The 25,291-nt window shown below is 40.6% G+C and overlaps 1 protein-coding gene and 1 long non-coding RNA gene across 13 annotated transcripts in view; one reads left to right on the top strand and one right to left on the bottom strand.

Annotated features, from left to right (window-relative positions):
- Positions 1–25,291, top strand: part of MKLN1 (muskelin 1) — a 338,714-nt gene that overhangs the window by 78,546 nt on the left and 234,877 nt on the right. The gene's annotated exons all lie outside the window — the stretch shown is intronic.
- LOC106506781 overlaps positions 1–25,291 on the bottom strand; it is a 277,552-nt gene that overhangs the window by 193,595 nt on the left and 58,666 nt on the right. For 9 of the 10 annotated variants that reach the window (XR_002340361.1, XR_002340364.1, XR_002340368.1 and 6 more), the window contains 2 exons: positions 13,199–13,319; positions 1,957–2,130 (listed from right to left, as the gene is read on the bottom strand). This is a non-coding gene — a long non-coding RNA (uncharacterized LOC106506781). Of the gene's footprint in view, positions 1–1,956; positions 2,131–13,198; positions 13,320–16,329; positions 16,433–25,291 lie in introns of all 10 variants that reach the window. The other variant, XR_002340360.1, reaches the window with a different exon arrangement.

Genomic DNA, 25,291 nt, shown 5'->3' with positions numbered 1-25,291 from the left:
ATGTTCAGTTTGAGTTGTCTATTGGATATCCATGTGAATGGACTGTGCAATTTTTTGCCTTCCACAAGGGATAGTCTTTTCTCGATATTTTTATCTTTTCATATTACTTATAACACTAGAAAACGTGAAAGGATATGTATAAAAGTGAATGAAGTTGCAATGACCACGTGGGAACTCAAATCAGAAGCTGACCATCAATGTATAAAACTGACTCTCTTAGCATTGATAAGTTAGCAAGGCTGAAGTTGTTAAAGCAGGAAAGCTACAGTGATGGAGGAAGCTCAGTTTGAGAACCAGTTAGGTCCCTGCATTTCCAAGTACTTTCCATCACCTTGGTGGAGAAACACTGTCCTAGACTAGAGTATGTATTTTTTTTTTTTTGCCTTTTTTTGTCTTTTAGGGCTGCACCCCCAGCATATGGAGATTCCCAGGCTAGGGGTCCATTTGGAGCTGTAGCCACCAGCCTTCACCACAGCCACAGCAATGTGGGATCCGAGCCACATCTGCAACCTACACCACAGCTCACAGCAATGCCAGATCCTTAACCCACTGAATGAGGCCAGGGATCAAACCCAAAACCTCATGGTTCCTAGTCAGATTCATTAACCCCTGAGCCACAACGGGAACTCCTAGAGTATGTATTTCTATTGATACTTTTTTACCTATGTATCACAGTGTTCATGTATTTCTTTATGTCCTCCTCTGAATATAACAAATAGTCTAATGAAAATTTCCCCATTCACTAACCCAGGGAATATAAAGTAGGCCACATTGAGCTTTCATAACAGTTTCTGGTTAGTGATAAAAATCAGCATCTACAAACCCAATTGCACCTATTTCCATTACAGCTACCATCCAGAACTAGATTTCTAGTTTTGGAGATTAAAAGTTGGCCAACTCCATATTTTTTTTTCTAAACACTTTATTGTACGCTGGATGGTTTGGACTCCATCTATAGAAAACAACAGTAAAAAAATTTTTGCCAGTAGCCCATCAGAAACAGGTATTTATTTTTGGTTGGTGTATGGATAAGTAACCGAGTCTGCAGAATTGACTTCACAGGGTATCTTGTATTCTGCCCATACTGCAAGTCTGGGTTCTCCCGAGCTTAATTGGCTTCATCATATTCTGCTTTCACGTTCCCTGGTTTATCATTGTGCTTGGGACTTTTGCCCCCACACTTTTTTCACTTTGTTTTCCTATAATTTATTACAACCAACCTCTGTATTTTTTAATGGTTTTGGATCTGCATTAATTTTTAAATCCCCAGAGGAACACTATGTTCCCAAACATTATGTTCTGCAATCTCATGCTCATATCACTTTGTGTAGTGCCAGACACCTCTGGGATATCAAGAAATGTTGTTTCTTTTTAAAAGATAGGTGATTACTGTGGGATGCCCATAACATATCTTTCTCAGTTGAGTTACTCTCACTGTTTATTTATCCCTAGAAGCTCAGGTGAAAAAAAAAATGGTTAATAGAAAGAATCTAGGTCTTTGGAGAAGATTTTCTAGTCTCTCCTCATCTCTGTGAAAGCAAGAGGTGCATATCACCTGGTCTTACAGGAGTTGGAAAGAAATTATGAAAATTATCAAGAATAAGATAGCCTTTCATTAAAAACATAAAATGCTAGGCAGATGACAGTATCATTCTTACCAAGCAGACTTCAGTGTAAATGGAGCTCGTTCCTCTGACAGATGATTTTCATGATTATTACAAAGAATGGCTGTCCAGCAGGATTCCCTCTGCTGGTAGCATCTACTGAAGACAGTCAGAACTTCTTTCCAAATACTCAAGACCTGCTGTACCCACAGTATTTCCTCTTCTCTCAGCTTCCCAGCTCTACCTACAACACTTCAATGCCTTCCTACAAGGCAAATTGGAACCTCCCTCTGAGTTCTTCTAAAGTCGTTTGAGGGAGAGGAATAGGACCATGGACAGAGGTATAGCCTACCAATCACTGGCGCAGCAGGAAAGCCAACTCTCTCCCTGCCAAGAGTTCCTGGGAGAGGGTCTTTAGATGAATAGACTCTTCTTATTCAGGGGTCACTTTCCCCTTCTCTAATCTTTCTTTGGAGTGACACATTTTCTTCTGGAGGCAGTGGCTCCCTTCACCAACTCCATGCTCCTGCGACACATAAAGAACACTCATTCTTGCAAATGGAGCTCTTAAAATAGTTTAAAATATTGTTGTTATAAAATATTTCAAGCAAAAATATTGAACATAGTTTAACAAACATCTATGTATAAAACACTCAAAAAGTCAGTATTTGACATTTGCCTTAGGGTTTTTTGTTTTTGTAAAAAATCTTAGAAGTACAACTTGAAGTTTGAATCCATTCATTTCTTTACTTTCCTCCTTTCCCCAAAGTTATGATTATCATAAGTTATTATAAATCATTCCCATGCATGTTTTTATGCTTGTTATGGTATTGCTTTGAATTTGTAAAATGTAAAGGAATGTGATACTACGCTGTACCTCACATCCTGCAGTGCTTTTTTTAGTCATCATTATATTTTAGATTTATTCATGTTGCAACCTGAAAGACCTAACTCATTAATTATAACTGTTATACATTATTCCTTTGTTTGAATATACACAAGTTACTTACCATCCTGGTGCATTAGTGACATGTAGGTTGTTTTCTGTTTGTTATTGTTGTTGTTTGCTATCACAAATAATGCTACAATTAATGTTTAAATACCAGCCTTCTGATGTACACCATGTGAAAGTTTTCCTAAGCCAGAATTTCTCAACCTTGGCATTATTGACATTCTGGACTGGATAATTCTATGTTGTAGGATAGGATGTTTAGCGGCTTCCCTCATCTCTGCCCACTAGTGACTGCTAACACCCCCACACACTGAGGTGTGACAACCAGAAATGTCCTCAAACATCGTGAAATCTCTCCTGGTTGAGAACTCTAGGCAACATACCTAAGAGAGGAACTGCTGCGTCTTAGGATTTATACTGATATTTCAGTTTCTAGAGTCTTATTTTTCCACTTCATGCTGTTTTAGTATGTTCAGAATTTTTTCTTTTTGCCTACTTATTAATATAAAATAGTAACTTTTTATTATTTTATTTCATTTTCCCTTAATTTCTAGTGAGATTCCACATTTTCTTGTATGTCTATGGGCTGTTAGGGTTTTTTTCCCCTAAGAACCAATTAATATCCTTTGCCGAATTTTCTAAGTGTTTCTTTTTCCTTCTGCTTTCTAAGAGTTCTTTATAATTTTCAAATTCTAATACCTTGATGGTTTTATGTCTTGGAAAATGTCTTTCCCAAAGACTGTCTTTTCACTTTGTTAATGGATTGTTCTTATTTTTTATTAGTAAAAGATCAATCTTTTCCTTTATGTCTTATGTTTTTGTGCTTTATTTAAAAATTCTTTCTATCCCAATGATGTAAAGATAATCTCTTATATTTTTTCTGGAAGTATAAAATTTGACTACTGACATTTAGGTCTTTAGACCAACTTAAACTTCTTGTGATATGAAATAGTAAATACACATATAATCATTCCAACATATATTTATTAAATTGTTCATGTTTTCACTCCTGGTTTGTTATGCAACCTCTGGTTTTAAATATTTATATTTGGTAGGACAAACCCCCAAACCCCCTGACTTATTCTTTTTCAAAATTGCCTTGGGTGTTGTGGTTGGTTATCTGACCAAAGGATACTGTCTCTTTCTCCTAATTTGAACCTAAACTGTTTTCAGGTGCCCATGAACCTTATCCCATAGTGCTCAGTCTAAGCCCATTAAAGTAATTTTATTCCACTGGGATTAGTTTAGCCATAAGCATGTATTGCATCTCTTGACAATGAGACCTACATGGAATTGCACTAGAGTAGAGACAGGATGGGGATAGGTACGTTTTCTTCTTACTTAAAAAGGTGCATAAGAAAAAGACTTGCCCTTCCTATCTTTATACAAATTTGGAGGAAAACATGATGTCTGCAACTATGGCAGCCACCTTACCACTCAGAAGGGACAAGTGGAAGCTAACACAAGGAAATGGCTAAGCAGACAGATGAAAAGGCCCCAGGGTCCATGATGTCACTGTGCTGCTGAATTATCCAATAGTGAAACCACCTATCAATGGACATCCTGTGATGTGAAAATAAGGACTCTCTTATTTTTTTTTTCCAGGGCGGATCTGGGGAGGAGGGGGTGAAGGAGGGAAAAACAAAAGCTTTATTGCTTTGCCATGCAAAGGAGGCCATAGCACGCTAATGCCCTAAAGACGGTGTCCTCCTTTTGGAGAGACCAGGAAGTGGCTTTATATTTTGGGAATAGAAAACAGGTAGAAAATAAGGACACAGACAAGGATCAGGGTAGAGGCAAGCTTTCATTCTTCTTCAGAGTTGGTGTTTAGCAGCCCCAGGACTGGTCCTGGTGGTCCTCCCTTCCAGTTTTCATTTGAAATCTCTTATTATTTAAGCCATTTTAAGTTTTATAGTCTTTTACTTGCAGTCAAAGGAATCCCCAACTACTAAAATGAGTTGGATCTTGAGCTCCTGTCGTGGCTCAGCAGAAATGGATCTGACTAGTGACCATGAGTACATGAGTTTGATCCCTGGCCTCCCTCCCTAGCCTGGGAATCTCCATATGCCACAGGTGTGGCCCTAAAAAAAAGACAAAAAAAAAAAAAATCAATCCTTTACTCTTCCACATGAATTTTGTCATCACCGTTCCATGTTACATAAGCTGATTGGGATTTTTTTTAATTGGGTTTGCACTCATATTAAACATTAACTTTAGAAGAACTGATATCTTCATTATAATGAATATTCAAATTCATGAATATGGTATATCTCCACTTATTCAAATCTTAGTTAACTTTTTCCATAAAAATATTTTATGCATAAAGTCTGTATTTTATTTATACATAAAAATCCACATTTTGTGTTATATTTATCTTATGTGCTTTATTGTTTATTGAGATTAAGGATGGTTTTTTTTTTTTTTTTTTTTTTTTTTTTACTTTTTATGGCCTCACTTGCGGCATATGGAGGTTCCCAGGCTAGGGGTCTAATCAAAGCTACAGCTGCCGGCCACAGCCATAGCCACAGCAACACAGGAGCTGTGTCTAGGACCTACACCACAGCTCGCAGCAATGCCGGATCCTTTAACCCACTGAGCAAGGCCAGGGATAGAACCTGCAACCTCGTGGTTCCTAGTCAGATTAGTTTCTACTGCGCCATGACAGGAACTCCAAGGATGATATCTTTTTATTTGCTATTAAATATTGTATTGGATAAATCCTGAGATATAGGATTACAATTGAATTTTTTTTTTTTTTTTTTGGGTGCACTTGCAGCATACAAAAGTTCCAGTTACTGAGCCAGGGGTCGAACTGAGCCACAGGAGCCACAGCAGTAACAAAAACAAATCCTTAACTATTAAGCCACCAGGGAACTCCATGCAATTGAATTTTGTGTTGACCTTGTACCCAGCAACTTTGCTGAATTGTCTTTTTAGTTCTAACACTTTTTTTGGTATAGTCTGTTTAATTATTTTCTTTATAGACAATCATGTTGCCTGAGCAAAGAGAGTTTATCTATTCTCTTCCCTTATGGTGTTGATGGAGATGCCATAGGGTCAATCACAGAGGCCTGTGTTTGGTTGCTTAATCCAATTTCCTATCATGGGTCCTGTCTTCCTGCTCACAGTTCCTTCGTGAAAGGCCCATCATAGTCAGTGATCAGGGTTTTTTAACTTCTTTAACAAGCCAGTTTGAGCGTATGAGGATGGGGGCTCTCAGTCTAGTCCATGGTTTCAAGCAGTGAATCTGGTCTGGTTCCCACCCACTTCCCTCACCCCATGGAGATCACTTTTAGTTTCGCTTCCCCTGCAGAAGCCCCATTGCAGAATTTTCTGCCTCCTTTCAGGCCTGGAGTCCAATATCTTCAGTCCTATCCATTGCTTTGTATTTCTGGTCCATAGAAAAGGTTATATTTGGGGCCAACTGTGTCTTTTAATTTTTCTCTTGTACATTTTAAAAACAATTGCTTTGTGTTTGGAGCTAAGCAAGTATCTTAAAGATTTATGTACAGCAATGCTACCTTGACCATAAATCATAATTCTAAATATCCATTATGTAAAAGATTATTTAACTAGCTTCTAAAACTGCTGATACTACATATAGTAATTATCATTAAATACAGGCTACTCAGAATTTTGACAATGTCTTTCAGTTCCTCGTGCTCTATAAATATTAGAGTTGTGTCTGTGTTTTTCATGGGGAACGGAGGTAAATACTATTTTCTACACCCAAGAAAACTGAGGCCTCAGGAGTTCCCATTGTGGTGCAGAAGAAATGAATCCGAATAGGAACCATGAGGTTGCAGATTTGATCCCTGGCCTCGCTCAGTGGGTTAAAGGATCCGGCATTGCTGCGGCTGTGGTGTAGGCCGGCAGCTATAGCTCCGATTAGACCCCTAGCCTGGGAACTTCCATATGCCGAGGGTGCAGCCCTAAAAATACAAAACAAAACAAAAAAAACAACAACAAAACCTGAGACCTTAAATTGTGGCCAAGAATAACCAGACAGAACCACAAGACAGAGTTCCTCCAGAGGTAGGGCTATGCTTTGTTTATGCTGTGCCTTGTACAAAATGACCTTCAATGTGAGGTTTTGGGCTGAGAGAACCAAACTCTAGGCCCATGCCTAGATCTGTTCAATACGACGTCCCATGAGTTGAGGAGATCCGTAATGAGGTCCTCAAGATCTACACAGTGCTATGACTTCAGGAAAAGAGAGAGAAGGAAAGAGAGAAATAAGAGCAGCAACAGTTGATTTTAACCAAAGCGAGTGGGAAGGAATTGTCAATAGCATTTCATCTAGAAAGTGAACTTTGATGGAGATTTAGATTTTTTAATACCAATCCCCTTAGATAAACTGGCTTAGTATGTAAATATAATCAAAATAGCATTCATTAAAATTGCAAAACTTATTTATTAAAATATGTAAAATAGCCAGCTGCAGCAGTAGTGACTAAGAAGTGTAAAAATAAATTATTTTGTTCAACAAATATTTATTGAGTTCCTACTATGTGTTAGGACTGTATAGGAAGTTGGAATGCAAAGATAACACAGATCCTTGTGCATTTACCCATCGAATTGGGCCAACTAATGGGCAAATAAGGAACCCAAATATGATGGAATAAACTCTTTAAAAGAGTGTTAATTCAAGGAGATACTTTACACCCATGTTCACAGCAGCATTATTCACAATAGCCAAGAAATGGAAGCAACCCACATGTCTATCCAAGGATGAATGGATAAACAAAATGTGGCCTATACACACAGTGGAATATTATTCAGCCCTAAACAGCTAGGGAAATTTCAATACATGCTAAATATGGAGAAACTTTGAGGATATTATGCTAAGTAAAATGAGCTGGTCACAAAAAGACAAATACCACTATGATTCCACATGAATCCAGAGTAAGCAAATTCACAGAAATGCAAAGTAGAATATTGGTATCCTGAGCCTAGAAGAAGGGGAAATGGGAATTGTTTAATAGGCACAGAGTTTCAGTTTTGCAAGATGGAAAAATTCTAGAGATTCCATCACAGGAGAAACACACTTAACACTATTGAAACATTCACTTAAAAACAGCTAAGATGGTAACTTTATATGTAATTTAAAAAGTAAAAAAAGTGTTAGCTTCATGAGGACAAGGGCTTGTGTGTTTTGTTTACTGTTGAATTTCTGGCATTTAGCAGAATACCTGATACACAGTAAGCATTTGACAAATATTTGACCTTCGTCTGGTTTCTCCTCCCCATTCAACATCCTACACAACACAGAAGCCAAGGCGTCTGTGAGCCAATTCAGCAAACAAAGGCACTTCTCTACTTAGAGCCGGGAAAGAGAAGAATTTCAAATATTTGTGATTTGATATTTGTCCTGGTCACACCAACTATTCTTTACTTCTCAATTATGCTTATCTGAGCTCTGTTGGCAGTTAAATTTCCTAAAGACAGATACTGTTTCTGATTCCCCAAACAGAGCTGTGATGGACTTTTATTAAGAAAAAAAAAAGTGGAAGGAAGTCTGTGAAATGAAATCATTATTAGGCTGTGAAACGAATGGCCCTGGGGCCATGCTTGCAGGTCACAGGAGGAAGGGTGAGGTAATGAGCATGTATTTGCTGTTCCGCTGCCTGGTCCCTCCCTTCACTGGCTCAGCCTGATTCTGTTGCTCAGTTTATTCGCTAGTGTTTGTGTTTTTCACTGGGTCAAAAATAGAGAAACAAAAAAAGTTTCCTTGCACTTCCTTCAGCTTTTCTACTTTTTTCGTTGTGTGTTGGGTTTCCTCTTGCTGTGATCCTTCTTCCTGCCACCTGCTAGTTTCTTTGCTCTTCTTAGCTTTCTCACTTAGGGCTTTTCCTTGTGTTCTGTAACCTTGGCTTGGTGAAGCATTTAGTGAGAGCACAAGCAGGGAGCCCACCAAGGCACTGAGGGGTTTGCAATGAGGGATTCCCATTTCAAGCCTGGGCACCAGACAGAGCTCCCTGTTGTTGGTTCTGGCTTGCAAGACTTCAGAGAAGTGCCTTGCCTAATGCTCAAGGGGAAGCCTGGAGATGAAAGTTTCCCGGGTATCTTCTGCCTCCTCATGCTGGTGAAATTGGAGGGTAAGTACAGGCCAGAGCCAACCAAAGGCCTTCCTGGAGACAGGGTCAATCATAGAATCAACTGAGGTTTCCAGGCCTAGAGACTTGATTATGTTACTTTTGCTTTGTTTTGTTTTTTTTTAAGGGCCGTACCTGAGGCATATGGGGGTCCCTAGGCTAAGGGGTCAAATGGGAACTATAGCTGCTGGCCTATACCACAGCCACAGCAATGCCAGATCCGAGCCGCGTCTGAGACCTACACCACAGCTCACTACCACACCAGATCCTTAACCCACTGAGCAAGGCAAGGGATAGAACCGGCAACCTCATCGTTCCTAGGAAGATTCATTTCTGCTGCACCACCACAGAAACTCCTGATTATGTTACTTTTTACATGTAACACTTAAATAGTAACTCATTCAACCCTTTAAATATTAACTTGTTTTAATCCTTACAACAACCCTGTGAACTGAGAAGTACTATTATCTGAGTTTTATGGATGAGGAAACTAAGGCCCAGAGAGATTAAGTGACTTGCCTAAGGTCACACAGCTAAAAAGTGCTAGGATCTGAACCCAAATTCCCTGGCTCCTGAATCCATGCTTTTAACCATTATACTGTGCTTCTTGTCTGGTTTATGTATAGTCCCCCAGGATTTCACTTGAAAATCTCATGTGTGATTGTACAAAATATCTCCTCGAAGGTATAACACCCTCTGGTAGGTACTGGGCATCCCTTTGAAATTTCTGTGCAGCTCTTGGGGTATCTAACAGGCATGTGTTCACAGGCTGTCTCCTGCAGAAGACCTCAGAATCAGACCTTCTCCCTCTCTAGGGATGAGGGTACAATAAAGCAATTTCTACTCATACAAACTTTAAGAAATACAGTTTCAGCTTATATTTAATAACAATAAAAAGTCACGCTATGTTTTATTCTTCTTATTAAGTGCCCCCCCCCATATACACACAAGCAAGAATATTACCTAGGATCTGTCTGCCCTCGGTCAGGGTGAGTTTGCACGGAGCCATCCCCACATTCTCCACCCAGGCCCTTGTGAACAGCATCATGAATTTTTTAGATGATTGGCTGGACCTGGGAGTGCAGTTCAGAGCTGTAGGAGAGATCTACAGCTGAGAGTAGCAAACTGGTCTGGAGAGAAGCCCACAACCTTGGCCTCTTTGCCCTGGGAGACCATGGTCATGGCCCTGAATATCTGCAAATCCTCTGACCTTCCCCACTGCCCTCTGGCTGTGCCCCAAATGGCTTTCCCTGCTAAGAGATGGGAGCAGAGAGAAAGTTTCACAAAAAGTTAGGATGAGCTTGGCTTTCAGCTGCTTACACGAACTCTGACTTATGTTGAGGGGCGGATCTTCTTGTCTCTGGCCTCTTTCATGACTCCTGCCGGCTTCCCTACTCATAATTTCCAAGGCCTCTGCCCATTCTCCATCTCCAGGATGCCTGTCCTGGATCTTTCCCCCACAGAGCCCTAGTGCTAATTTGGCTGGAATTGACAGAACACAAATTCCTCCTAAGAAATTAGGTGATTCCTTCTCAGGCAAGGGCTATCCTCTCAGTACTGCATTTGCATCTTAATAAGGGCATTCAAAACCAAAAAGTTAAGAAACTCAAAGGAGTGAATATCTAGGGGTAGAATTTCTGTCTCATTTACACCAAGAGATTGGTAGGAGATTGTAGACCTCCCCACATTTGTGTATGCATCTAAAACTGGCCCAGGAGTTGCCGTTGTAGCCCAGTGGAAACAAATCTGACTAGCATCCACAAGGACACAGGTTGGATCCCTGGCCTCGCTCAGTGGGTTAAGGATCCAGCCTTGCCATGAGCTTCAGTGTAGGTCACAGACACAGCTAGGATCCTGTGTTGCTGTGGCTGTGGCGTAGGCCAGCAGCTGCAGCTCAGATTAGATCCCTAGCCTGGGAATTGCCACATGCCACAGGCGTGGCCCTAAGGACAAAAAATAAATTTAAAAATAAATAAATAAAACTGGCCGTATTGTCAATGTCAGGTCCACAGACATTCTCAGATCCAGAGTAAAAACATTCACTTTGGTGCAACAGCTATTTCTCTCTGAGTTTATTTTTAGGACTCATCAAATCCTAAGACCCAGATCAGGACATGCTAATAAGCTCAGTTTACTGGCAACTATAGCAGGGTCCTTTGTCAAATGGGGTATTTCCTCTGACGTCACTGGACTACTCATCAGCTCCAAGGTGGGACTTTGCCAGGAAAACCTGAATCGAAGAGGAGGCTTGGCTTTCGGGGAAGAGGGCCTGTGTCCTGGCAGAGGGTGTGTCTGCTCCAGGCAGTCCTCTCAGGGTCGCTGACTCTCTGGGTTAAGGCACTTTGACCCAAGAGGGAAAAAAAAGGTGTAAAGAGCAGGGGCTACAGCAGTAAGCTCTTACAGGACGGGACTTGTGAACTGGTAGGATGGTGATGGCCTCAGCTCTACCCACCTCAGCTGGCAGAGGCCTAAGCTGTCTTCCCTGCCCACCCCTCCTGCTGTCTCCCCCCCACCCCCGTTTCTCCCCCTATTCTGAAGAACAGCTGCCTAGGTGACACTTTTTATTTCCAAAACCTTCTTTGTAGTTCTTCCTTGACTCCGTTCTCAAAATATTCCCTCTCTTCCTCCTTCAATGCCAGACTGTTGGCATCTGTCTCTCCGTCTTGTGCAGACTGCCATCTCTGGCTCACCACGGTTTTATAATTGCCTCTGGTTAAAGTTTAAATAGATGGGTTTCAGCCCAAGAGAAAAATGTAAACAAGACCTTTCTGCAGTCTTTCAGAACTGCTGACTTCCAGTGCTTTTGAATTCTGTGCTAGGAAATTCATTCAGCTCCTCCCTAACTGAGGAACTGAGAACCGCCACTGGGCTTTCAGAGACGGGAGAGGCACTTTGAAACCATTGAGAGGCTTTTAGATGATCTACTCTTTTCCTTTTAACTCAATTAAGCCATCAGGATCCAGTTCCCATTCTAGGCTGTTTGTCTGGTGTCCTGAGGTGATAGGAGAGTTAAGCAATCTTCACGAACTGGCTTCTGAAGAAAGGGAGGAAATGAAGGGAATTTTCATTTCTTTGCTGGAATTTTTTCTTTGTGGGGGAAGAAGGAGAGTTGTATTTGTTGCCCCAAGTCTTTTTGTTCATGAGGTAGTCTTATGCATGCATCAGGAGAATGGGACCATTCTTGGCCAATGCAGAAGAAAGAGGGCAGGGGGGGTTTGAGCCAGTGATCCAGGCATATATCCCTTCATTTGCTCTTTCCTCAGAGGTAAATAGGCTATTTTGTTGCATCTTTATCAAGACTATTGATTTTCTAAGTGTTTCTGCTTTATGTGCTTTGTGTACTTGTGATTTGGTGTCAGGATGGATTCAGTGATACTTTCGGATGTTTTAGTCAAGGATTGGTTGGATCCTTGACTTCTACTCAAAAACGTTTAATAACTCCTCATTTCAAGTTCAGGCTCCTATTCAAAGCCTTCCATGGTCTGGCTCCAACCTACTTTCACCCTCCACTATTCCAGTCGTACCCTGACCTCACTGAACTTTCTACCCTGCTCCCTGCTCCTTCCTTACTCTGCAATGTCCCAGTGCTGCAGAGCCCTCCCCAGCCTCCTCAAAGTGCCATCTTCCTCTGTTCCATGGAACATTCCGTGTCCTCCATGCACAACCAGAACCAACACTCCTTCCCGCAGTGCTCACGCAGCCCCTCATAGGAGGCCTTATTGCTCAGCCCATGTTGATCTGTCAGCTTCCTGCTCTAGCTACTCAGCTCTTAAGTGGAGGATGGTTTATTACATCCCCCACACTGCCCTGCCTCCTGCATGGCCCATTGTCAGTGCTCAACACATCATCAATTTTTCATAATCAATCTTTCACAATCAATCAATTTTTCAACCTTTCTGAAAACTTAATGTCAATATTTAAAAAATTGCTCTTGAGAGGAACCAACGGTAGTGAAGAAAGGATTCTGGAGTCAGACAGATTTGGGTTCTAATTTAAGCTCCGCTGAGTATTAGTACTAAGGTGGTGTCCCCATTTTTTATTTGTTCCAAGCCTCACTCGCTTTGAAAAAATGAAGACAGTAAGATCTCTTTTGTGAGGAGTTCCCGCTGTGGTGCAATGGGATTGGCGGTGTCTTGGGAGCCCTGGGACACAGGTTCCATCCCCTGCCCTGTGCGGTGGGTTAGGGATCCAGTGTTGCCCTAGGCGAGGCTTAGGTCGAAACTGTGGCTCCAATCTGCTCCCTGGCCCGGGAACTCCATATGCCATAGGGCAGCCGAAAAAGAAAAAAGATCTCTTTGTGAGACTTAAAATGAGATCATACAAGTAAAGAACCCAACACAGTTCTGTCTTATCCTTAGGTTACAACTTTTTAAATGCTGCAACGTTTTACTCTGGAACATGAACATTATAATCAATTTAACATATATGGGCCACATTTTCCCATTGCTAACACAGCCTTCCTTGACACGGCAGTTTCTTCTCATTTGCACTTGCAAGTTTTTCAAAGGCTTATCTTCTAAGTAGGATTGGATGGATCTATCGGTCACCTGAAGCGATCCCAGTGATGGGACGATGATGAGGCACCTGTTCTGCTTGTTGCCGAGTTCCTTTCCCATGCGGAGGGTCATCCTCACAGCATCACACTGGCCTCTTCACTCCCACTGCTGACTTTAAAGAGGAAAGGAGACACCATTAGGACACCCTTCTCTTTCCCCCTCCACCAGAAGTCAGTGGCTACTTTCACTCATGGGAGAAGAGCAGTGGACTCCATTCATCCGGCCAACATTTATGGATTACCTGCTCTGTGCCAGGTACTCAGGTAAAAGATGAATCAGCCAAGCTCCCTGCCTTTAAAAGTTTCAATCTAATGGGTTTGGGGGTGGGGCAGATAAGCATTTAACTAAACAAGGATTGTATGGGAACAGAGGAACGGACAGTCAGCCAGTCAGGAAAATCTACACAAAGAGGTACTACTTGAAATACCTGTACCTGGCTGTTAACAGACAAGAAGAGCACAGCACTTCAGGTAGAGGAGCCCCAATTCTCCCTCTGATCACTCTACGCAGCCTGATGCACCTGGCTCTACCATCTCAGCCCTGTACAGCCGCCTTCTCCTGTGTCTAGACAACTTAAATTCTTCCTTGGCAGCAGCAGCAGCAACATTAGTGCTGGTTCCAATCAGGGAACTGACATTGGAAGCTCTGCTGCTGCTTTAGTTGCCAAGGCCAGAAAACTGCTAGAGTGGCCTGAGCTCCCTGGGGGAGGACAGAGGAGTTGAACATGCGTGTGCATACCTGTGTCTGTGTATGTATGAGTTTGAGAGGGGGTGTGTGTTGGGGGCGGGGGTGGGGGTGGGGGCGCAGTGTCCATCTGGATGGCCGGCTAGATGTTTATCTGCGGGTGTTGCCACAGAAAACAGAAGTGGGTATTCAGGGAACAAAGCGACAGCTTAGGATCTCAAAGCGACTGCTCAGAGAAGGAAGAGGTTGAAATAACCTCGACCTAAACAGAATGAAACAGAGAAGGAAGTTACATCAGAAGAGGAAGAGTGCTGACATCATGCTGAATAGCCATAGATGTCACAAAATAAAAGCAAAATGTGGATTCTTATTTTACCTAGTCAAATACTACTATAATGTTTTCTTTTTACAGCATTATTAAAATGACTGAAATAATATTTAGGACAGCAATCCTGAAGAACACAGAAAAACACAAACCAAAAGTGCTGAAATTTTAAAAAGTTACATTCATCATACCTATTTTTTTGGATCAGTGATTGATTTTAACTTTGCTTTCTATATATGAATTGTTTTCTCCCTCCATCACTTAAAAAATATTAAAACAAGTTCTGAGATTGCCTTACCGAAGAACATTTCAACAGTCTCCTTTTCTGTTAGCACAAATTAAGACATTTTGATAGATACTCTAATAATAGTGAGGTGATTAAAGAGGTCAGAGCAAGAAATATAGATCTCAAGTATGTTATTAAGTTTTTTCATTTCATTCATGTAGAAATGTTAGTCTCATTACCAAAAAGAAATGCAAGAGTAGTTTTTCTTTTGATTAGATTCTTGTAACACAAATGAAAAATTTATAGGATTGGCTTTAGGTGAGGGGGTTTAGAAAAAGTTAATGTAACACTGAAATAAGCTTGGCATTGGATCGCATATGAGTCTTTTGAATTTATTACTTTATAAGTACAGGAATTGGCTTTACACCACCTTCTTAGAATTATAATGGCTTCACGTGATTAATTGATTTGCCAGTCTCACAAACAGTTAAGAGCATATGGAGAGGAACAAATTACTATGTATAAAATAACGAAGCTACAAAGGATATATAGTACAACATAAGGAATATAGCCAATATTTTATAATAACTATAAATGGTATATAATCTTTAAAAATTGTGATTCACTATGTTGTACACTTAGATAATATCAAACATCAGCTATACCTCCAAAAAAAAAAAAAAAAAGCATATGGAGTTTTGGAAAGTGAACTAAAAAGTTTTGTGTACTTTGGTTACAGTACAAAACAGTACTTCCCAACTGGATGAACTATAAATCTATATACTAGTTTACCAAGTAACTAGTGAATGGATTTGGGGTGAACAAAGTTGAGAGAAATTGACTAGGGAGAGAAAAGCACTTGGAAACAAAGAAGCGAAGCAAATAAGTCTGATGGTCCCTTTGTTTGCACACAGTAGGTAATTGGTAAATAACTTTTGAAGGAAAGAAAGCACAAAATGAGTGAATAAGTTGTAAATATGGCAGTTCCCGCCATGGTGCAGTGGGTTAAGAATCTGACTGCAGTGGCTTGGCTTGCTGTAGATGCACAGGTTCAATCCCCAGCTGGGCACAGTGGGTTAAAAAGGATCAGCATTGCCACAGCTATAGCTCAGTTGCCTGGCCCAGGAACTTCCATACATTGGAAGCCATTAAAAAAAAATTTTTTTTAAGCCAAAACAAATAAATAAATAGTAATATGAAGAAGGTAGCATAAACAGCTGATTCAAAATGAAGTTTAAATTCTGCTTTGTGACAGGGTTAGAACATATGTCCCCTATGATGCCTGCCTTGGTGATATATAAAAATGTATAATTTTCAGAAGCTATGAGACCCTTGAAAATGAGAACATCTAAAAATTAGGTATGGGAGAAATAGAAATCAATGCAAATTTAAATTTCTATATTTTCTGAATATTTTTTCAAGTCTAAATTCAGTGTTACTTCAGAACATAATAATGTATTATGTATAAATTGGTTTATTTACCAAACCACTACATATTTGAAATATAATTTATTCAAATAATATATGTTTATGAATTGACAGTGTTTTTTTCTTTTATAAACAAATTTACTGATGGAGTTACAAGCTGATATCAAATATAATTTAGCTTTTTCAATTGAGAAGAAACCAGTCAAAAGTTAGGAAAGGAAAAGAAGAAACCATAAGCACCACAGAATGTTATATTTCTTTTTCTAGACCACTGCTTTTCATCTTTTTTTGTTTGGTTGTTTTTTTGTCTTTTTAGGGCCGCACCCAAGGCATATGGAGGTTCCCAGGCTAGGGGTTGAATGAGAACTGTAGCCTACACCACAGCCACAGCAAAGCAAGATCCGAGCTGCATCTGCAAACTACACCACAACTCACGGCAACACTGGACCCTTAACCCACCGAACTAGGCCAGGGATGGAACCAGCATCTTCATGGATATTAGTCGGATTCATTTCCCCTAAGCAACAACGGGAACTCCCGGAGTTTATTTTCAGAGAATAATCTAAGGGTTACAGAGAGAGGGAGAATAAAGTAAACAAAATTCATTTGCAGCTTTCTAAAAACAGAAGTATAGTTGACTTACAATTTTAGTTTTAGGTGTACTGAATTGTGATTCAGTATCATTACAGATTGTGCTCCTTTAAAAGCTATTACAAGATGATAGCTATTGACTGTAAATTTTTTCCAAGCATCTACATTTTTGTTTAGTGAGTGAATGCCCCCCCCACCCCCAGTTTGTCAGTTCCCTGCTTTCTGAGCTTCCACATCTCCAGGGGCCTTCCATCTGGATGCCTTTTCCTGACTCAGAACTTGCTGAGGCTCTCAAGGCCCACCCCAGAGAAGTCTCATAAACTCCCTACCCCAACTTATGCTCTGGGAAGAATGTCCTTTCTCATGGTGTACCCGAGGAATGGGAGAGAGAGAAGAGGATGCCAAGTTGTGTTTTACATTTTAAATCCATAGATCTTTTCTTCAACAAGTGGCAGGCCATTTTTAATTCCTGCTCCTCAGTACTGAAGAATTTAACATCGCTTGGTGATCCAAGGAACTTTTGCTCTTTGCCCGAAGTACCTCTTACTCCCAAAGCAATATCCCCTCCTCCAAGAAATGCTGTCATGTCAGGCTGCACTGCCCTTGAACCAGACAACTTTCTCTGCTTGTCTTTATCTGTCTAAATAAAGCTAACCTACATTTGCTGTCTAATTCATTCAGATGCTTGCTGATGCTATTTAAAGCATCCCTCAAGGCTCCGTGGAAAACAAGATGCATTATCTCCAGTAGGAAACCTTTAGGTTTGTTGGTCATTTAAGGAATTCAAGAATCGAAAGAATCCATTCAGTCTTCAGTCGTTCAGATGTAGAGGACAAAGGAGCTTTTCCAGTTTTTTATTCCAGGAAGTCTTCTTTGATTATACACTGCTGGGATCAGTTGATAGCAAGAGAAGAAGCTAGAAAGTTAATCTCTGCCTCTTCTGTGTGTGTGTGTGCACACACGTGTGCGCACACGTGCGCACGCATGCATGTGCATGGTGTGTGTGTCTGTGTGACACGCTACTTGTCTCTAGGCTTCATGAAATATGCCCAACAGAATGTATTTTTCATTCTGGACTCTGGTAAATTTTTAGTCCTTTGTGAGTTTACTTTCCCCTCTCAGGGAACAAATGTGAAAGATCAAAAGGTGATGTCAGCTTAGTAAACAGACTTTTGAGTTTCAACTTGTCTCCACCTCTCCCTCTATAGCCTCCAAGCAATATTTCATTAGAGAATCCTGGTACTCATACATTCCAGAAAAAACAGGAGATTCTAAACAGGGAAAGAAACAACATATCGGGGTTGTAAATAGGACTCCACTGTGCATTTCTGTAGGACTGAGAGTTCAGAGAGGTTTCAAATCTGTTGCTTGTTTTTTCACATGTGTTATTTCTGTCAGTCTGTCAGCCTGCTTGGTGGGAGGGAGAGCTGGTACAATGGGATGGTTTTAACCACCAGTGCTCGGCTTAAGCCCATGCTTTTATCAGCATCCACTTGTTCAGCCACGATTCTGTGACGTCCATTGCAGTGAGTGAGTCAGAAGCCACAAGCTAACAGGTCTATTCCTTCCCGCCGTCACCTAGGAAACCAGTGCATCATCCACAGGAAATGCAGGCCCCAACGGGGAGTGTGCCCAGATCGGGTTATAAAGCTGGCAATGAGTTTTTCAAAAGAGGTCAAATAATAATAAGTAGACTCTTGGTCTAGGGTAGGAAGTGGATCGAGCCTCTTAGGCATAGATCGAGGACTGTCAGGCAGAAATACCAGGAAGAATTAGTCAGCTAAAATTATAAAAGATGTGTATTTTATAAGAAATTGGCCAAGGGTAAGGAGTATGGAGATATGGTTTGATTCCCCCAGAGAGCAAATGCATTTATTTGCCCATTCCTGAAAGAGATTTATTTTTTTCTGTTTTTGTGTGTGTGCGTGTGTGTGTGCCTTTTTTTTTTTTTTTTGGTACGTTTAGACAGTGTCTGAAGTGAGATGAGGAAATTGATAAGACATCAAACCAGGCTTTCTGCTGAGTGAAATGTATACCCCCTTTTTCATGGTCTCTCTCCCTTGGGTTAAAGTAGTGATGGAGAATTCCTTCAGAGAAAACCATACCCTGCTTCACCTCAGGCTCTCACCGATTTTTTTCCTGCCTATTCCTTATTTTCTCCCTCCTTGACCACTATGGTTCAGCAGTCCAGTGCCTTAGTATATATATACAATCTACCACAAACCATCCACCTCTCTGTGAATATAAGCTTAAAATAGCTGAGAAAAATTACCTGTGGAGTTTCATGTTGTCTGACAAGCTTAATGTTTCTAGGCAGATAACTGATACTGCTATGGATGAAAGAGTCTATGTAAAAGTACAATGTGAGCTCTCCCAGAACTTCCTGTTTTAGACTCAAAGAATATTAGAGCAGGAGAGAAAAACAACTCAGAAATCATCTGGTCCAACCTTCTCATTTTTCACATGAGAAATGAGTCCCAGAGAGGTGATTTGTCTAAGGTCATCTAACAAATTAGTACGTATGTTGGGGGCCAGAAGAGGAGAGAAAAGAGGTAGGAATTTTGACCACAAGAACAAAATGAGTCATTAGGTGGTATGGCCATCTAAGAGCCTGTTATAATATTAATCTGCATTAATTGAAGTATGGAGTCCTAAGAGAGCTAATTGGTACCCTCAACGGCAGGTCAGTTTGCCAAGAATATGACATTTTGTCCTGAGTATCCACTGAATGGGGACCAATGATAGACCCAAATGTGTCCAGAGGAGGGTAAAGATGGTGATAAGAGCTTTAGTAACTACAGCCTAAAGAGGACAACTTAAAACATTAGACCATTTCAGAGTTCCCTGGGGGCTCAGCTGGTTAAGGATCCGTCATTGTCACTGCTGCTGTGGTTCAGAGTTCAATCCTTGGCCCAGGAACTTCCACATGTCCCAGGCACAGCCAAAAACAAATAAAATAACAACAAAAAATTAGACTGTCTAGCTTGGAAACCAGAGAGTTTGTCACAGGGAGCATGGGAAGAGGTATTATCAAATAATTCAAAGAACAGGACTTGTCTTGAAGAGGACTTATTTCGTGTGTCTGAAAAGGACAATCCCAAATTCGTACCAGTTAGAAGGTGATAGATTTTAATTCTATATAAGTAATTTTCCAATAATTCAAGCTCATCAAAATATATTAAACTGATGGATGGGATAGTGAATTAATTATCTCCAGAGGTGTTCAAATACGCATTCATCCAAATACATTTATTGAGTGCCTGTCATATGCCAGTCACTGGACTAGAAGGACTTTGAGGTTGTCATCTGTGTTAAGGAAATAATAACTGCTGTATTAATCTCTATGTCAAACCTACAACTGTCTTAAGGCTCAGACATGACAAGAAATTTATTTCTCACTCATATAACATCTGAAATGAGTGCTCCTGAGGTGGGAGGCTCTTTTCCAAGTGGTGGGCCAAGGAACCAGGCCGTTCCATCTCATAATCCTGCCGTCTTCGACATGCTGCTTATGAGGCTGCTTTAGGCATTGCTATTCTGCTGACGGGGAAAGAACATGGAAGATTGCATGGGGAGGTTTTTAAGGGCTGGACTAGAAGGTACACTCAGCTCTGCTCACATCCTTTCTATAAAGTAGTTCAGTTACATGGCCACACCCAGGTGCAAGGAAGGCTTATGTCCTGTGCCCAAGAAAAAGAGGAAATGGATTTGGTGACTGACTAGCAAATTTTCTCCCATCCTGTCCAACTCTGAGCCTCTATAATTACAGTGACAGAATTGAGAGAGGAATTTAAGAATTCTTCTTGTTTAATTCTGTTTTTCTTTTTAGTCATGCCTGTACCATATGAGTTCCTGGGCCAGGAATCGAACCCATGCTACAGCAGCAACCCAAGCCACTACAGTGACCATGCTGGATCCTTAACCTACTGTACCACAGTAGGAACTCCAAATTTTTCTTGTTTAATGATAATATCACGTTTCATGTTTACATTAAATGCCTTCCTACTGAAGGGCTTCTGTTAAAAATATATTGTTAGGTTAAAAGAAGCAAGGTAGAGAACAATGTATATAGTATGCTAATTTGGAGAATGAAAAGAGGGATGACAATGACAATATTTATTTATATTTGCTTGCATGTATGTGCAGAAACACTGGAAAGATGCATAAGAAACCATAAGGACCAGGGTGTGGGCAGAGGGAGGATGGAGACATCGCTGGGAGTGAGGGTCTCTGTGTTCGCTTTTAAATATTGTTTAATTAATTAATTATAAAACAATATAATTTTTAAAACATCCTTCTGTTGGAGAAGGGTTGTTCTCTGACTGATCGCTTTTTTTGTTTTCAAGCAAAGAAACTAAGAAAAGGACTATTTGGAAAGGTGAGCAGGATATAACTTATGAACCTGAAGTAGCAACAGTGATGACTATGGTGTCTCTCCTGTTGTAATGGGCTTATACTGGATCAGTGAACTTTTGCAAAAGAAAATAAAAGAATAGTAGCACAACACCTTAGTTTTATGGATTTACCTAAAAGTCTCAGAAATATCTTTATTTTTTATTTTTTAACTTTTTTTGTCTTTTTGCCATTTTCTTGGGCCGCTCTCATGGCACATGGAGGTTCCCAGGCTAGGGGTCGAATCAGAGCTGTAGCCGCCAGCCTACGCCAGAGCCACAGCAACGTGGGATCTGAGCCGCGTCTGCGACCTACACCACAGCTCACAGCAACACCGAATTGTTAACCCACTGAGCAAGGGCAGGGATCGAACCCGCAACCTCATGGTTCCTAGTCGGATTTGTTAACCACTGCGCCACGACAGGAACTCCATCTTTGTTTATTTTTATAACATTCCTAATAACTATGACACAAAAGAGATAAAATAATTACTTATTTCGTAAGATACTATCAGGGTCCAGAATAGGGATTTATTTGTCTACAAATTCATGTTAGACTTGCAGGCCAATCCTCTTGATTTCTTGTTAGCATCAACATTGGAAGTATGTGATAAAAATCCTTTATGTTTTACAGCATTTTCACAAATATTTTCTTATTTAGTTTTCCCATCAACCATGTGAATTAACGTGTAAATGGCATTACCTTTATTTCATTTATGTATTTATTTATTTATTTTTTGTCTCTTTAGGGCCACACCTACTGCATATGGAGGTTCCCAGGCTGGGGGTCTAATCGGAGCTGTAGCTACAGGCCTACACTATAGCAACACAGGATCTGAGCTGTATTTGCAACATACACCACAGCTCATGGCAATGCCAGATCCTTAACCCACTGCGTGAGGCCAGGGATCGAACCTGCAACCTCATGGTTCGCAGTCAGATTCGTTTCTGCTGCACCACAATGGGAACTCCTGGTGTTATCTTTAGAGAGGAAAAACAATGGTGATGACTATTATAAAGTTAAAAGGCTAACAAAAATTCGTTGGTGGGAACTATCCTTAATATATAAAGAATGATTACAAATCACTAATTAAAAGGAAGTATTCCAATAGAAAAACTGACGGAGTTCCTATTGTGGCTCAGCAGTAACCACCCTGATGAATATCCATGAGGATGTGGATACAATCCCTGGCCTCATTCAGTGGGTTAAGGATCTGGCATTGCCACAAGCTGCAACGTAGATCATAGATACAGCTTGGATCTGGCATTGCTATGGCTGTGGTGTGGGCTGGCAGGTGCAGCTCCCATTTGACCCCTAGCCTGGGAACATCCATATGCTGCAGATATGGCCCTAAAAAGGGGAAAAAGAAAAAGTGGCAAAAGACATGCATTAAAAAGCATAGAGAGATCTTGATAATAAATATTTTTTCTCCTCAAACTGAATAGAGATGAAAGAAAAATAGCATTTAGTACTGACAAAGGTACATGGAATCAAGAACACAGACATTTTCATGGAAGTGATTTCAGTTTTAGAAACATATTAAAACTACTAACATTCATAATACTATGACCTAGTAACTTTGTTTTACTAATTTATCCTAATGAAATAACCAAAGAAATATAGCAATTAATGTCTAATGATATTAATATCATAGCATTCTTATGAATCCAGCAAAAGGTGGATCAAATGATAGTAAATAAATGGAGTACCAAGCTGCTATTAAAAGACCATGTTAAAGAATTAGCTAAAAGCTAAAGGAAAATCCCACTATCCAACTTTAAATAAAAAAAAAGATGCAAAAATGTACAGAGGAATGTATATTCACATTTATATAATTTACAAACACGTGAATTCTGAAAAAAACTGTTAATAAGACAAAACTGGCTACTAGTGTTTAAAGCTTAGGAAAACATATTTCTACCAAAATGGGGTTTGATGATCCTTTAACGTTTTAAAACTAGACAGCATCTTAATCTCCTTGCTGATAGCTATTCTACTGGGCTTCTGTATCCAATTTAGATCAGTCCTTATAAAGTGAAAGGTGGACAAGGCACTCTTTGGTGGGCTTTGCAAGTGTCATAAGGAACTCCTCAGCAGCTTCCAATGGGGAATTTTTTTTTTTTTGTCTTTTGTCTTTTTAGGGCCGCACCCGCGGCATATGGAAGCTCCCAGGCTAGGGGTCTAATTGGAGCTACAGCTGCCAGCCACAGCCACAGCAATACAAGATCTGAGCTGCGTCTTCCAACTACAGCTCACGGCTGAATCCTTAACCCACTGAGTGGGGGCCAGGGGTCAGACCCGCAACCTCACGGTTACTAGTCGGGTTCGTTAACCACTGAACCATGACGGGAACTCCATGGGGGAATTTAATGTTGCACAGATCTCGAATCTACGTAGTTATCACTGGTTTTCAGCAAAGATTCCGGAATGAGAACTTTTACCACACCTGGCTTTTAAATGCTTGACTATATTTTTAGTTCTTACCTGAATTAATATTTGGGTTATAGCCATTCAAAGCTGATACCCAGTCTCTAATCACACATTCCAAACTCTTTCCGTTTCTTGGGTTACTTGTCCTCATTTCTTGCTGATTGATGTTCACGGCACAGACTGAGCCAGGATTTTTCATGTTTTGAATATTTCTTTATCTTTCAGAATCGCCCCTATTAACTAATGGTCCATCTCATTTCATCTCATACACATGCAACACCGGTGATTTTTCTTACCATTCATGACATTCACTTTGTTCATCTCTTTCATTTTCATCATAATCATAAGTTTCTTCTTAATTAATAGCACATTCAACATCCTCATTGCTTTTGCAAGTGTCAGACATACTGGACTTAATAATGTTGCAAATCACCCCAAATTAAATACAGTAAACCTGCTGGTTATAGAAAACTAGTTGGTCAAGACAAAAACAACTACATCCAACTGTTGTTGCTACCTGTTGGAGGCAGGCAAAGTTGAACATTTTTGCCTTTGGAGCAAATTTTTTTCATCTTAGTGAAGGTTCACAGGTGGCCAAGCTAGCAAAGAACCTCCGACGCTTTCACCATTGTGCCATTCTGGTGAAGTACATTTGTGACAGTAACCATCAAATTACACTTAAGTATGTAATTAACCCATATTTATCCTTAGATAGCTGAGTTGGTTTTCATTGTCTTAATGAGCTTGAGATCATGGGTTTGAGCTCTGTGTGGGTTACTTAGTACACAGGGAAAAACCATGTTACTCAAGCAGTCTATACGTACATCCAGCCTTCTCACAAATGCATGTTATGGTGTGTGGTGGGACATATCATTTCAGTGCGGTCCATATAGGACACTGCAGTTATGATCCTTCATAACAATAATTGACTTTGGAATCTTCAAACACAAAACCTCATTTATCCATTAGTAAGAGAGAAGATGCTTCAGTTGTATGTTTTCAAATTTTAAAAAAAAATCTATCTATAAGCACAGGTTGGATCACAGTGTTCTTCAGATGTAAAATACTAAAGAAAGAGGCTTATTTTTCTCAGTGAGATCCTTAGAAAAATAGAGAGTGGTATCTGATTTACCTCTACTCCCCAGGAACTTGATGACAATTAATTCCTATTGAGTTAGTATTCTGAGATTTGCCAAAGAGCAGGTCAATGTCACCAAAGAATGTTTCGTATTTGTCTAAGCAGAGAAAGCTACTGATTCACAAAGCAGTTCTTGGCCTTAAATGCAATTTTCTCCCTCTGTTTTTAGGATCTGCTCCTCCCTTCAATGCCAGAGCTGCAGGCTGCTCTCTAAATAACACTGCATCCCTGGCCTCCCAGCTCCTATTTGAACATTTCGGCAGGGCTCCTTTGAGGTCTGCCCCCCACTGCCTTCCATCTCCTAGGCTTGTCTGAGTCAGCTGTGAGTCACCTCACTCATTAGTGGAACTCAGAATGCTTCTCCGTCCTCTGGATTTTTGTCTCCCTTTCTGTAACTAGTTTTCTGGCAGCATAAGGTCTGTGGACAACCTTGAAGCTAGAAGGGGCTGGGTCACTATCAAATAAAAATGCTCAGTGGAGGAGCTCCCGTCGTGGCACAGTGGAAATGAATCTGACTAGGAACCATGAGGTTGTAGGTTCGATCCCTGGCCTCGCTCAGTGGATTAAGGATCTGGCGTTGCCGTAAGATGTGGTGTAGGTTGCAAACACAGCTCGGATCCAGCATTGCTGTGGCTCTGGCATAGGCTGGCGGCTACAGCTCTGATTCGACCCCTAGCCTGGGAAACTCCATATGCCATGGGTATAGCCCTAAAAGGACAAAAGATAAAAAAAAAAAAGCTCAGTGAAGAGGTTGGCAGACAGCAAACAGAACAAAAATGATGATGAAGATAACGACGATGATGGTGCACAGTTGCTGCAGGTGCACCTTAACTGGCCAAATTTGGTACCTTTGCCAGTATCAGCTTATAG

The sequence above is a fragment of the Sus scrofa genome, chromosome 18, assembly GCF_000003025.6.
Source record: "Sus scrofa isolate TJ Tabasco breed Duroc chromosome 18, Sscrofa11.1, whole genome shotgun sequence".
In the NCBI taxonomy this organism is placed as follows: domain Eukaryota; kingdom Metazoa; phylum Chordata; class Mammalia; order Artiodactyla; family Suidae; genus Sus; species Sus scrofa.
Note: the sequence above shows the minus strand (reverse complement) of the source record. Positions and strands in the feature narration are given on the sequence as shown.